At 46.8% G+C, this 12,488-nt stretch overlaps 1 pseudogene across 2 annotated transcripts in view; it reads right to left on the bottom strand.

Annotated features, from left to right (window-relative positions):
• The window catches only part of LOC144297116 (cationic amino acid transporter 3 pseudogene), a 153,139-nt pseudogene that overhangs the window by 26,374 nt on the left and 114,277 nt on the right, over positions 1–12,488 (bottom strand). The gene's annotated exons all lie outside the window — the stretch shown is intronic.

Below are 12,488 nucleotides of genomic sequence, written 5' to 3'. Positions count from 1 at the left end.
AGGGACCAGGGGCCCTGACCACAGAGCCAGGATTGGCCCAGCCCAGACCACAGAGCTAGGATTCCTAGAGGCAAAGGGGCCTGGCAGGATTGGCAGGAGGGCTGTGATGACAGGACAGTAGGGGAGGGGCAGCTGGGTGTGTGATCTGTGTCTGTTCCCGGGTCCTAGGCGGTCTTCCCTGCCTCAAGCTGGGATTGTTCCAGATGTGACTCTGCTTGAGGGAAAGAAGGGCAGGTGCAGGGGAGGGTCTGTGTCCTGCATCTGGTCCCCAGAGCAATCCCTTCCCCTTCTCCCTGTGCTACTTACTGTCTGCTGGGGAGAGGGTGGGAGGCTGGGGGACAGGCCAGGGCCCTAGACTATCACCAGGTAAGGAAGACAACTGGTTCTGAGCTGAGGGAATGGAAAGGATGCAAGGTTGTGGCATAAGGGTCTCCTGGAGGAGTACAGAAACTGGCAGTTAGAATCCCCTCCCCTAGCTGATGTCACATGAAATGTCTGAACCTAGAGGAGTAGGAGGAAGGAAGAGGAGAGGAGGCAATGGTGTGGGACAGAGACAGGAGAAGAGGCCAAAAGAGACAGAGATAAGAGAAGCAAGGAAGAGAGATGGAAGGGAAGGCAGAGAGGGACCAGGAATGAAGGAGGCAGCACAGGAGACAGACAGCAGGACATGCAGGGGGAGACACTGACAGGCTCCCAGGGTGAGACTCACACAGATGTGAGGGGAAGAGAGACCCCCAGACCCTGAGGGAGGGACACAGGCAGGGGTCAGCCAGAGGGAGAAGCTGAGGGCAGACCCAGTCCTGGGAAACCTCAGACCACAGAATATCTGGAGTCAGACAGACAGGCCCTGAGACAGACATATCTGCTGACAGAGGTGAAGGTGAAGGAGGCCAAGATGGAAGGAAGAAGCCAGGGCTGCAGGGAGGAGGTGGGGAGCAGACAGGGAGAGAGAAGGAGGCAGGTGTGCAGCAGGAGGGGGAGCCAGGCCAGGGAGGGGGCTGCAGAGTGGCTCCAGGAGCCTCTGCCCTCCCTCCTGGCTCCTGCTGAGTCCGGGCCCCTCTCAGGAGCTGCTGCTACTGGATGGGCCCAGAGAGCTGACAGGGCCAGGCTGCTGCCAGGGCTGCCCCAGGCTCCCTCCTGTGCCCACCTGGGGGTTCCAGGAGCCCTACATGGATATGGACAGGCCTCCCCTGCCCTCCCCCCCCAGAATGCCTCCATCAAAGGAGGCCTGAGCTCAGCCCTAATGTCTGAGTTCATGCGGCCTGGCACACCCAGTGCTGGGGTGTGGGGGATAAGGAGAAAAAGAAACTGAGGCAGGCAGGCAAGGGAGGCTGACCTGCTCTGGTGAAGGTGTGGGCAGCCTGGTTAGGAATCCCATGGAGGAGAGGGAGGGGAGGGAAGGCCTGGGGCTGTCTGCATTGAGAGCTAAGGAAGCCCCCTGCACAGTGGGAGCAAAATAACCTACTGCTGTCCATTATTTTGGATTCAGTGTAGACAACCTCTAAGCAGTCACCATCCATGCTTTCAAGCAGCTCCTCACTAAAAGGTCCCCCATAATACACATATGAAACCTGCTTAAGAGAAACTGAGGCAGAGAATAGAGACCTTGAGGCCAATGTACACGCTTGAATCTAGGTTATAAGGGACCAGGGATGAAGCACCCAGACAAGTATGTGAAGACCTAAGACAGCACAGCAAGCTGGCCCCCGCCTCTTCCCTCAGGCTTACTTGGGGCTCTGCAGAGACCAGCTCCCCTCAGGGCCAGGGGAGACCCTGAGAACATTAACCCAAGCAACCTAAAGGAGAATTGTTCTCCCCGCCCCCGGCTCTGTCAGCCACATGTGAAGGTCTCAGAGGCCAGCTGTGTGGTTACAGCTGGAGCCCAGGGAGTCTCTGTAGCAGCAGGAGGCAGGGTGCAGAGGGAACCTTCCAGAGAAGTCCTGCAGAGAAGACCAGGGAGTAAATCCACCAGATCCATCCAAAACTCAATGAACAGTTAGAAGTATAATAAAGTTCTGAATGGCCAGTGCTTCCATGTAATTAAAGCCAGGAACTGGGTAATCACATTTCTTCTCTAAGTTCTACCCTTTACCCACCACCTTCCCCGTGGACATACATCTGATGGGACACACTGAACTAGATCCCAGACTTTAGAAACTACCTCCACTAGAGAGATGGGCTTAGTTACAGCAAAAGCAATTTAGGATAGATTTGGAAAGGATTTCCTTAGAGCTAGGGTTGGTAAATACTAGAAGGAGACACACACACACACACACACACACATATTTCCTACTCATCTCTTTCCAAGGCTCACATTCCCTCCCCCAAGGTCATGCACTTTCTGAGAGCTCTGACTTCTCTGATCCTCTCCTCTCCATGTTCCTGCTCCTAGCGACTGAGTATCAATCTCCTTGTCTCCTTGGAAACCTTCTAGAGCTCTGTGTCTTCCTGGTCCAGTTGTCCTTGACTCCCTCCACTCACACATAGTTGCTGAAGGAGTTCCTAGAGCCCTGTGCCTCTTCTCTGGCTGTCAGCCTGCTCTTCCCAGCTCTCAGGGAGCTTCTGGGGTGCAGGACACCTTCCCTCTTGGGTCCTCAGCAGCCTCAGGAAAACCTTGGCAATTTTCCAAAATTAGATCCACCCTAAAGGACAAAAATGTGCCTCTGGTAAGTATGTGGATAGCTGCACTGCACATTGTAAAGGTGATCCCCAAAGAGCGGATCCCAGAGCTAGAGATAAGGAGTCCTGTCAGCATCTGTCCATCTGCCATCTCCTCCAGCATCCCTGCCTCCTGGCTCCTGCCCATCCATCTCCCTGCTGAGGCTGATGGGCTGAGCTCAGGGGCAAATGCACAGAAGCCCAGACTCATCATGCCTGGTCGGCTCCAGACCCATGTTCTCCAGGAATGTCACTAGCCCTGCCATCTTTCTTTGAAACTTCCTAAAGACTCTTGGAAGCTAAAATTGCAGATGGGACCCAAGGAGGAAGACAAATTGCTCTCTCTGCTCAATATCTTTATTTCAGCCCCTTGTCTCCACCACACATCCCCAAGAGCAAACCTCAGGCAAGGGCAAACAGGATTAAATCTCAGGAAGGCTATCTCAGCCTTTAGGAGGTGGTGAGAGCTTCCAGAAGCCAGGGGGAAAGGAGGTTGGAGGATCACAGAAGGCTTCTTGTCATACACGGAACTTCCACCAGGGGGCGAGGGACGAGACCCTGGGGGCGCGATCGGAACCTTCTCCGCAGCGGCCTGCGACGCGCTCCGCGGCCACCAGAGGGCGGCAGAGAAGGGCGCTCCCCGCACAGCCCGCCCTGGGCCCTGGGCGCTGAGAGAGGGGGGGCCGCCCAGCCTGGGGAGTCGGGGCTCCAGCGAGAACCCAGGCAGTTCCGAGTTCAGGGAAGCCCTCCTGCCGCCCTCCCCACCGGCGTCCCTGACCCCCGCGGCAGCCCCTTCCCTTCCTGGCCCCAGCCCTGGGGCTGCTGGCACACAAGGGCCACCTGGCTTTTCCTTTATGCTTGGACAGCAGGTGGCAGCGCAGCTCCCAGAGGTGATGCCTCCAGGGGCCCCGCTGGTCACTAGAGCCAGCCCTGGAGCCCACGCGGGCTCCATTCCCAACCCAGGGGTCTTCCCTGGGCGCCCACAGCTGCTCCTAAAAGCAAAGCACACCCTGTAGGCCCGGTGGGAAGGCAGCTCGCAGCCCTGGGCTTCGATAACCTGATGTCACAGCCACCCCTGCCCCGGGTGATACCTGCTCACACACAGAACTGGGCACAAGGACTGTGAACCCCGCAGCACAGACCCGCGGGCCGCACACGCCTGCTGTGCACACCCGGCCTCGGCACCCACACCCTCTGCTCCTCAGACTCCCCCAGCCCTGCCCTCTGCTCCTCCCTCCTGAGCTGCCAGAGGAGCTTCTCTCCATCCCTCATTTGCTCTGTGCCCTGTGTGTCCAGGGGCTCCTGGAAGCTGCACACAGGGAAGCACTCTCCCTGCTCTAATCGGGTCCCTCCCACCACAGCCTCTGTGTTGTTCCCTGGCACTGGCTGTGGAGACACTGGGGCTGTCCTCGCTTGACATTCTAATTATGAAATGTTGAATGTCACGGAAATAACCAGATTTCCTCATCAACTGCATTATAGTGAACTGTCATCAGATCTTGAATCATGTCCATTTTTTAGTCTTCTGTTTCTTACATTTATTATTCTAACACTTTTGCAAAATGAATTTCCTCTTGAAGGAGATTCACGGAAAGGACTTTTGACAAATACAGAATTTTTTATATCTTTAAAATCATAAAGCTAAACCAGGTAAAGTTTTCTGCAACTAATGCAAAAGCTGCATTCAAACAGAACAAGAATTAGTAACATGGGGATGAATGAATTGAGGAAGATGCTTATGGTTTTTGTGACTCTGAAACATTGCCAGTTTTCTATGCGGGCTCTGTCAGATTTAAAGAGACTTTCTCTTAAGATATCTATGGCTTACAGAAACATGATAAAATATTCCTTTGTGAACAAATTGAAACCTTTAACATTTCTCTCCACCTGAACCCTCCAGAGTTCAGAAACTCTTGTGAGTATTCTTTCTTTTATGACAATTACAGTTGTTTGCAGAAGTTCAATAAGAATTTGTTCTTGTAAAAGGACACCATTGGAAACACTGGTTACTTTACCAAGGATTTGACTGGAATGTCATGTTTGAGAGAGACATACATAGATTCAGATAGGACCAGATAGCTTTAAGGGGCTAAGGTTATTTTTTAGAGTCAATAAAGCCCCTTGGAAATGTTGGCTTACACAGTTCCCAGAAGTCTTATGAGGTGAGGAAAGAATGTCACTTGCTGGCAGGTATAGGAAACCTCAGGATATTGGGGGGACCTGGGGAAGGGGAATTCACCCAAATCTACAAGTATTGCAGTTAAGTCTGATGGCAGGCTTGGCTTCTAGCCTTAAGAGGTTCAATCTAGAGATTCCTTCTGAAGGGTTCCAGCAAAGCAGGTTTGAAAGAATTTATAAGGTCAATCACGATTCTTGCTGAGCTTATGTAAATAATTAGGCCAGCTTTGTTAAAACTGGACCTATTTTTCAAATGAGGTAGTCTGAATTTGGCTCTCTTTGGAAATGAGGATGATTTTAGAGAGAAAAATTATGCTTCAGTAACACACCTTCGTGGATGTTAAATTGTAGTTCCAATGAACTGTTTTTGAACATTTGCTGTTTGCCTAAGCTGGACAACTTGAGGTAAATTTCAGAGAAATTGCTACAATAGCTCACGTGTACACAATCTTCATGCTTGTCACTCAGTTGGGATAATAATGGGAGCCTAGGGACATATGATTACTTGAACAACATAAAAATAAGTTGGACTCCTAGGTAATCATTAATTTAACTATCACCTTTAACAGTTCTATAGCTCTATGTGGCTGGTATAACAAAATTGCTTCTTAAAAGCCAAGTTAACTCATGAGGTTAACTGTGAACTTGTGGAAGTAGTGGACGGCTCCACTTTTCTTATGACTGAAGAGAGGATGAACTTGAGGACACCCAGTCCCCAGATGGATCTTCTCCCACTTGCCAGTGATTTCTCATACTTAGGATATTGTTAAGGCTAGACATCAGGCAAAGAGGGCTTCTTGACCCTTAACCTAACCAATTTTATTTTATTTTATTTTTATTTTTTTAAAGATTTATTTATTTATTCATGATAGACACACACACACACATACAGAGAGAGAGAGAGAGGCAGAGACACAGGGAGAGGGAGAAGCAGGCTCCATGCCGGGAGCCCGATGCGGGACTCGATCCCAGGACTCCAGGATCGCGCCCTGGGCCAAAGGCAGGCGCCAAACCGCTGAGCCACCCAGGGATCCCTAACCAATTTTATTTAAATCTGTGCTTTGCACCTCAGCCCCATCTAATAGGGAAGATGGGTCAGGAGGCACTTAGGACACTTTGTTAGTGCCTATCAGGTTTTTCCTGATGTCTGACCACCATGCCTCTTGCTGTGTCCAAAGCACACTCACAGATACTGCCCTTAAAACTCATTTCCCCATCTCTTCAAAATTGGAATTATAGATGAAGAAGGTTGAGAGGAAAAAGAGAAGCAGTATGACACAGATAGAAGGCAGGAAGAGCTGAGCAGGCATGAGGTGGAGAGGAGTGACAAGGAGGGAGGAAGGGAGAGAGGGGGAGGTTGCAGGCAGAGAATCAAAAGACTGAAGAAGCAAGAGTAGAGGGAGTGAATGTGTAGAACATTGTCCCAACTCCACCGAGGCCAAGGCCCTTGTGAGAAGGTGAACCATTTGCCTTGAACTATGGACCAAAACATGTTATACCAACAGGAGGCAGGGCTCAGGAAAGGGTTATGGGTGTAATAGTTCCAGTTACCAGTCTTAGATTCCTGTTACACTCTCCCAAGCCTTTTCTAATGTGACCCTTGCTCTGCAAGAGACAAAAACTAATGCTACCAACTTGTGCTAGAAGAAGGAGGCAGGAAAGTAGTCAAAAGAAGGCCCTGGTAATGACAGAGCTGGCTGAGGCAGCTGGGATACTGGCAGACTGCCTGCTCCTCACAGCTTGGGTTGTCTTCAGCCTTAGAGCAGGGATCCAAGAATGATGCGGATGGCGGGTGGGGGGCTCTAAAGTCACTCAGGGGATATCTCCCCTACAAAAGCCCCAAACCCTGAGCAGCTCCCCCAGGAAATATAGAGCCCAGAGCCGACTGAGACTGAAGTGGGAGGTGAGAGGGAGTCTCTGTGACAGCAGTTAGTCTCTCTGTGAACTTCTGTCTCCATCTCTTCCCCAGCTCCTCATATCCTGGGGCTTTACTTCAGAGGCCTCTGCCTTGATCTGTCTCCAAGTCTCTAGCAAGATTAAAGCTTTTAACTCCTGCTTTGTTTCTTGAATCCTAAGCTGGAGAAGAGGGGGCAGGGTCTGTTCTGGGGCAAGGGAGGGCCCTGATTTATCCTCTTCCCAAGCCAGTGGGGAGGTTAGGAACTTGGACCAAAGATAGAACCAAACCTAAGGTTGGGTTGACAAACACGCCCCCTGATGGGAAGGCTGTTTTCCTCATTCTGTTACTGATTTTGTTATTATTGCTCTTCATATTAGAAATTGAATTAAGTCATAATCATAGTAGGGTAAATATATGACAGTGACCATAAAAGCCTTTCCTATCCTCCCTATCTAAAGAAAATTCCCTGTCATTCTTTATCACAAGACTCTGTTTATTTCCTTCTGGTGCTCATCATACTCTGTAATCATTTGAACTCTTTTTTTTTTCTTATTGTCTATTTCCCAGTATGAAAAGTTCTATATTTGAATAATAGAATGATGAATAAATATATGGGAATAAATCCACCGGATGAATAAAAATTTCCTTGTAATTTGATCTATACCTGAAAGTATCATGTCCAGACCTATATTAACAATATCCTTAATATTCATGAGCCTCTATTTCTACATCTCTACCCATAGCCTCTTTTCCTACAACTATATACCACACATGAAAGTTATTTAACAATTCTTTAGCTCTGTGTTAAGCCCTTTGGAGAGAATATAAAAATATACAGTGCACAGTCTCCCCACTCCAAAAGCTTACAGTTGAGTAAAGGACATGGGGAAGACAGACACAGAGTGACTACAACTGAAGACAGTGTGTGGAGACAGCCATGGTAGATTGACACAAAGGGCTAAAGAAGATCAAAGGGAATAAATTGCTTCTGATGTGGAATTATCCAGAAAGGTGTATACAAGAAGTAACATTTAAATTGGACTATGATGATTGTGTAGGGTTTCAGTAGTCAGAGATTGAAAGGATGGAACTCCAAAGGAAAAGATGTAGCTAACTGGGAAGGACTTCTTGACTTTGGGCATTATTTGATGTTGAACTGTCCATCATGAGAGAGTAAAAGGGAGAAACCTCTCCTTCTTCCATCTCCATAGTCAACTTTCCTCTATCCGATCTGTAGAGACAATGTACCAATATATATCTATATTTCCTCTTTCTCTGGACAAGAAATGCTGTGAAACGTCAGAGGTAAAGTTTGTTATAGAAATCCCTCATAAAACAGTCTCCCCAGCACTGGCATTGGAAGGTGGAGGAGGGGTGGTTCCTGTGCTGTATATGCCTTCAAACCATGTATATAGGTCATCCTGTCTCCTGCTTCCAGGAGCTTGGCTTCAGGTTTTCTAAAGAAGTAACAGAGACATTCAACTCCTTTTACCATCCTTGCTTCTGCCAAAGCTCATTGCTTTCTATGCATTTAGTTTCACAAGTGACCAATTTCTCACAATCTCAACTCTAGGTTCCTTAATTAATATAATTTTTAATTCTCCTCTTTTTGCAATGGCTGAAATAGTCTCACTTGGAAGCAAAGATGTAAATAAAATAACTTCTCTTAGTACCTTATATGAGGGGGTTCTAGGAGAGGAGAAGTGGTTACATGCGTGGTGAACATTCAAGGACGACTGTGTATTAGGCTAGAAAGAAAAGTCAAGAGGGGATTGACTTGTGGCTGCTGTTTCTCTTTCTCTGCAAACCTCTCCAGATGGTAGCTGATGTATAGGGGCTCCAAAGCAGCCCAGAATCTTAGCCATAAACTTCCCGGAAACTCATTGAGGTTCCCTTGAAAGTAGATGAAATGTTACTATCAGGATTTGGTACAAACACACAAACCAGGGCCAGGGAAGGTGTGGGAAACAGGCCTACTGTATCATAAATAGATCCAAGAAAAGAGGCTTTTAATATGTAATCCCGAGAAATGCACCCCATGGCCTGAAAAAGAGAGGTTTGTACCTAGGAAAGAAAAGTAAATCCTGAACGCAGGATGCAACCAACTGGAACACCAGACTGGACTGTTCATCATTCTTGAAACTTCCTTATGCACTCTCTGTGGGAGGGTTGTTTGTTAGAAGTTATTTCCAGCCTGCCTCTTTGTATTACCCGACTTATCTAATGTAGAGATCTCTCTTTCAACACGCAGTGTTCATCAATGCACCTAATAAAAGCAGCAGCCTCTATGAGCTTGGAACTTTTGAAGGCTTTGCGTTGGTCCCCTGATCCCCACAGTAGTTTGTGTCTGTCTCTTCTCTCGTTCCTTGCGCACATTGCGCTTTCAGTTCCTGAACCTTCCAAGCCAGACTTGGAAGCAACAGGAGGGAAGGCAGCTAGTTCCTTATAGCTGGTTGAACTCCTTCAGGAATTGTGCACATGTGCACACACACATGCACACCACACAGAGGCACACATACTATAGCTAAACATACTAGGCCTACCGAGAAAAATGTACCCCGTTCCTTGGTGCTTATTCCCACTCAAATTCAATAACATATGTCCATATACCTGGCACACACACAGGACTTTCAATTATCAATATACTAGATAGCCTCTTGCCCTTTCCAAGTTCCTGACTGCAGGGTGGTGCACAGTGAAGGTGAAGGAGAGAGTATCTGGGTATGAGCTGCATGTGTCACGAAGTGTGTCTCTGACTACATGCCACAAATAGAAATTGATTTTTCATTATTCATTATTTGGAATTATCCCCTGTATTTTAATTGCCTCTATGCCATCAGGTCTCAGTATCACCTACCCCTTACTGAGCTACTACTCCATGCACAGTATAGCTCAAGGGTTAGCAGTAGGAGCTTTGCTCAAGCTTGGTACAAGTCCTAGCTTCATTACTCATTTTGCACAAATTACTTCACTGTACTTTGCACCTCCTTAGCTTTAGTTTCATCTTTTGTAAAGTGAACATAGTAATACTCAACTCCTACAGATTTTGTATCAAATAGGTGATTATGCAAAGTGCTTGGGTAGACTACTCAGTAATAGTAGCTATTATCATCATCACTCTGTGGGTTCTGGAGATATAAAGAAGTAATACATAACAGATGTTCTGATTCCCTTAGGAGGTTTTAAAATCTCATCAATGAGGTAATACAAATACATGGTGAGAGGAAGAATGTGGAAACCTAAAACTCTTATTTGAGCCCTAACATGCAACTTATTCTCCTAAATCTAAAACCTGATCACAATTTTTGACAGATTTCAATGCACTAATGTTCTTTCTCTTTTGTCATTCATTATCCCCATTCCTTACCACTTTATATATACCACACATCCACCCCACTCTTTCACTTGACAAGTTGACTGGAGATTTCTTGGGATAAAAAAAAAGTATTTTGAGAGTTCATTTTGTACATTTTGCTGTTTCTGGGCAGGAGCTCATCTGAAACATTCCAAACCCAAGTGAGACAGCCATGCATATGGCCAGATAGCCTGCACCCTCACCTTGCTAATCTCAGAATATTCTTCCTTATATTCAATCTCAATCTGTTTTCCTTCAATATTGGCCTGTCTTTAATCACGCATTCTGATTAGAGATAAAGTAAACAAGCCCTTAAAAGCCTAGGAAAATTCTCAAATGCCCACTTGGTAACATTGTTCCATTGCCTCTCATTACGTCTCTGGAATTATAGGTCTCATGTACCTTATTATTAATTCACTAAGAATAATAAAAAAATACCTTAAAAAGCATTACTTTTGTCCCTACCAGGATATAATTCCTCATGCAGTCATCTGATGTCTCCTTAAAGCTTTTTAAAGATGAAAGTATATTAATTTCCTGGACAGGTAGTGAAGAACTCCTATTTCATCCCTACAACCTCCATAGTCTCTTCAGCACAAACCTGAGGTGGGCATGACTAAAATGACCTCCCCAGTCCCTTTCAGGCCATCATATGAAGAAGGGGTAAGAGAATGGGCAGCAGTCCCGACTCATGCAATGTTTGCCCCAGGAGAGCCCCTGAAGACCAAACAGACTCCTGCGAGGGCACAACAGGCATTGTTCCAAAGTGGGCAGAATGCCGAACCCTGCCATAGTGACTGGTGTGGGAAGCCTGGAGACAGGAGGGCAGCCAGGGCCCACACTTCTTTCTCTTCCCCAAATTCAATTTCCCCAGCCTAGGACCCTCCTCTGTGCTCCCAATTCTGAAGTTGTCAGACCTTCTATAGCGCTCATCTGAGCCCAGATATCATCAATCATCTTGGGTCAGTGCTTCTCAAACGTAAATGAGCATACAAATCACTTGGGAGCCTTTTAAAAATGCAGCTTCTGATTCAGTAGGTCTGGGTTGGGGCCTAAGATGCTGCATTTCTAGCAAGCTCCCAGGTGACACCTATGCTGTTGGTTCATGGACCACATTAGAAGAGCGGGATCTACATGACTGTAGCGGTTGCTACAACTGTCTCCCAGAAAGAGTCTATCTGTCCACATACTTCTGTCTATTCTCTAGGTGGCTGTGAGAATCATATCTCATCCCTTCCTGATTCAGAAATTTTGCTCCATGGCACAATAGACAATACAAACCTGGCTTATAAATTCTTTTCAAATGTGAAAACATATCCCTCACAAGACTGTCATTCCTTCATTACTCTTAAAGGTCCATGTAGCCTAGAATTACTGTCCTATTTCCTTTTCAACTCATCTATCCCTCTTTTATTTACCAAATTGCCCCATTAGCATCCTCCTCCAGGAAGTAACTCTTGACCAAAACCTCTCTTTCAGTTTCTACTAATACCTTCCCCTCCAAAGTGATGATGACTCAATCCCTATCCTGTTATTAATTCCTCCTGTGTCAGTCCATTTTATTCCGCATTGGGGGTGTACATTCTCTCTCACTGAGATATCTTAGATGCTCTCACAAAGTTTTAGCACCAGTACCTCAAAGAAGAATCTTAAATAAGCAAGTAAATATATAAGTAATCCTACCTCTAGCAGGTCTGGAGTCACCTACTTCCTGTTGGGAACATGAGAAATTCCACAAGTAAGAAAGTACCTCCTTCTCAGGGCAGACCTCAAATATCAATACAATAGAAAAACACTGGCCCTTCTATGTGAACCATAAAACTCTGCATGAAGAAAGATGCCTCTTGGCCCACACTGGAGCCAGTCTCATCTTCAGGGATTCCCTGGAGTCAGGTAGAGCTGGTTACAGCTTCTATCAATTTCATTGCTTCCAGTGCCTCCTCATATTCCATGGGAACAGATGGAGCAGGAGCAGGTGGAGTCATGTCAGGTATCCTGCCCCATGGTTATATTTTTCCTGTTGCTCTTTGAATGAACAACACTGTTCTTAATGTTGGATCTAGAGGAAGGCAAGAACCTATTCCTTGCTTTGAGAAAGGTTCCACTCTGATGGAACAGACAGGATAGTGACAAGAACTCAGGCCAGCCACACAAAGGCAAAATTAGAAATGCCTGGGTACAGTTCTAGATGCTTAGTACAAGTCTAGGGGCACTTCCAGATATAGTTCTGGATGGAGAGAAATGCTGTTTGTCAAGGAAGTCTCCCAGAAGATAGCTTTAAAGGAATAGCACAGTGCTAGCCTAAAAGGAAGGAGACTTCTCTGTACCAAAGTGTGTAAGGCTCAATTAAATTTAAGATGAACTTATTAAATGCTCATTATGTGCCTGTCCCCCAGCTGG

Source organism: Canis aureus, chromosome 25, assembly GCF_053574225.1.
Source record: "Canis aureus isolate CA01 chromosome 25, VMU_Caureus_v.1.0, whole genome shotgun sequence".
Lineage (NCBI taxonomy): Eukaryota > Metazoa > Chordata > Mammalia > Carnivora > Canidae > Canis > Canis aureus.
This window is presented reverse-complemented; position numbering and strand designations above follow the sequence as displayed.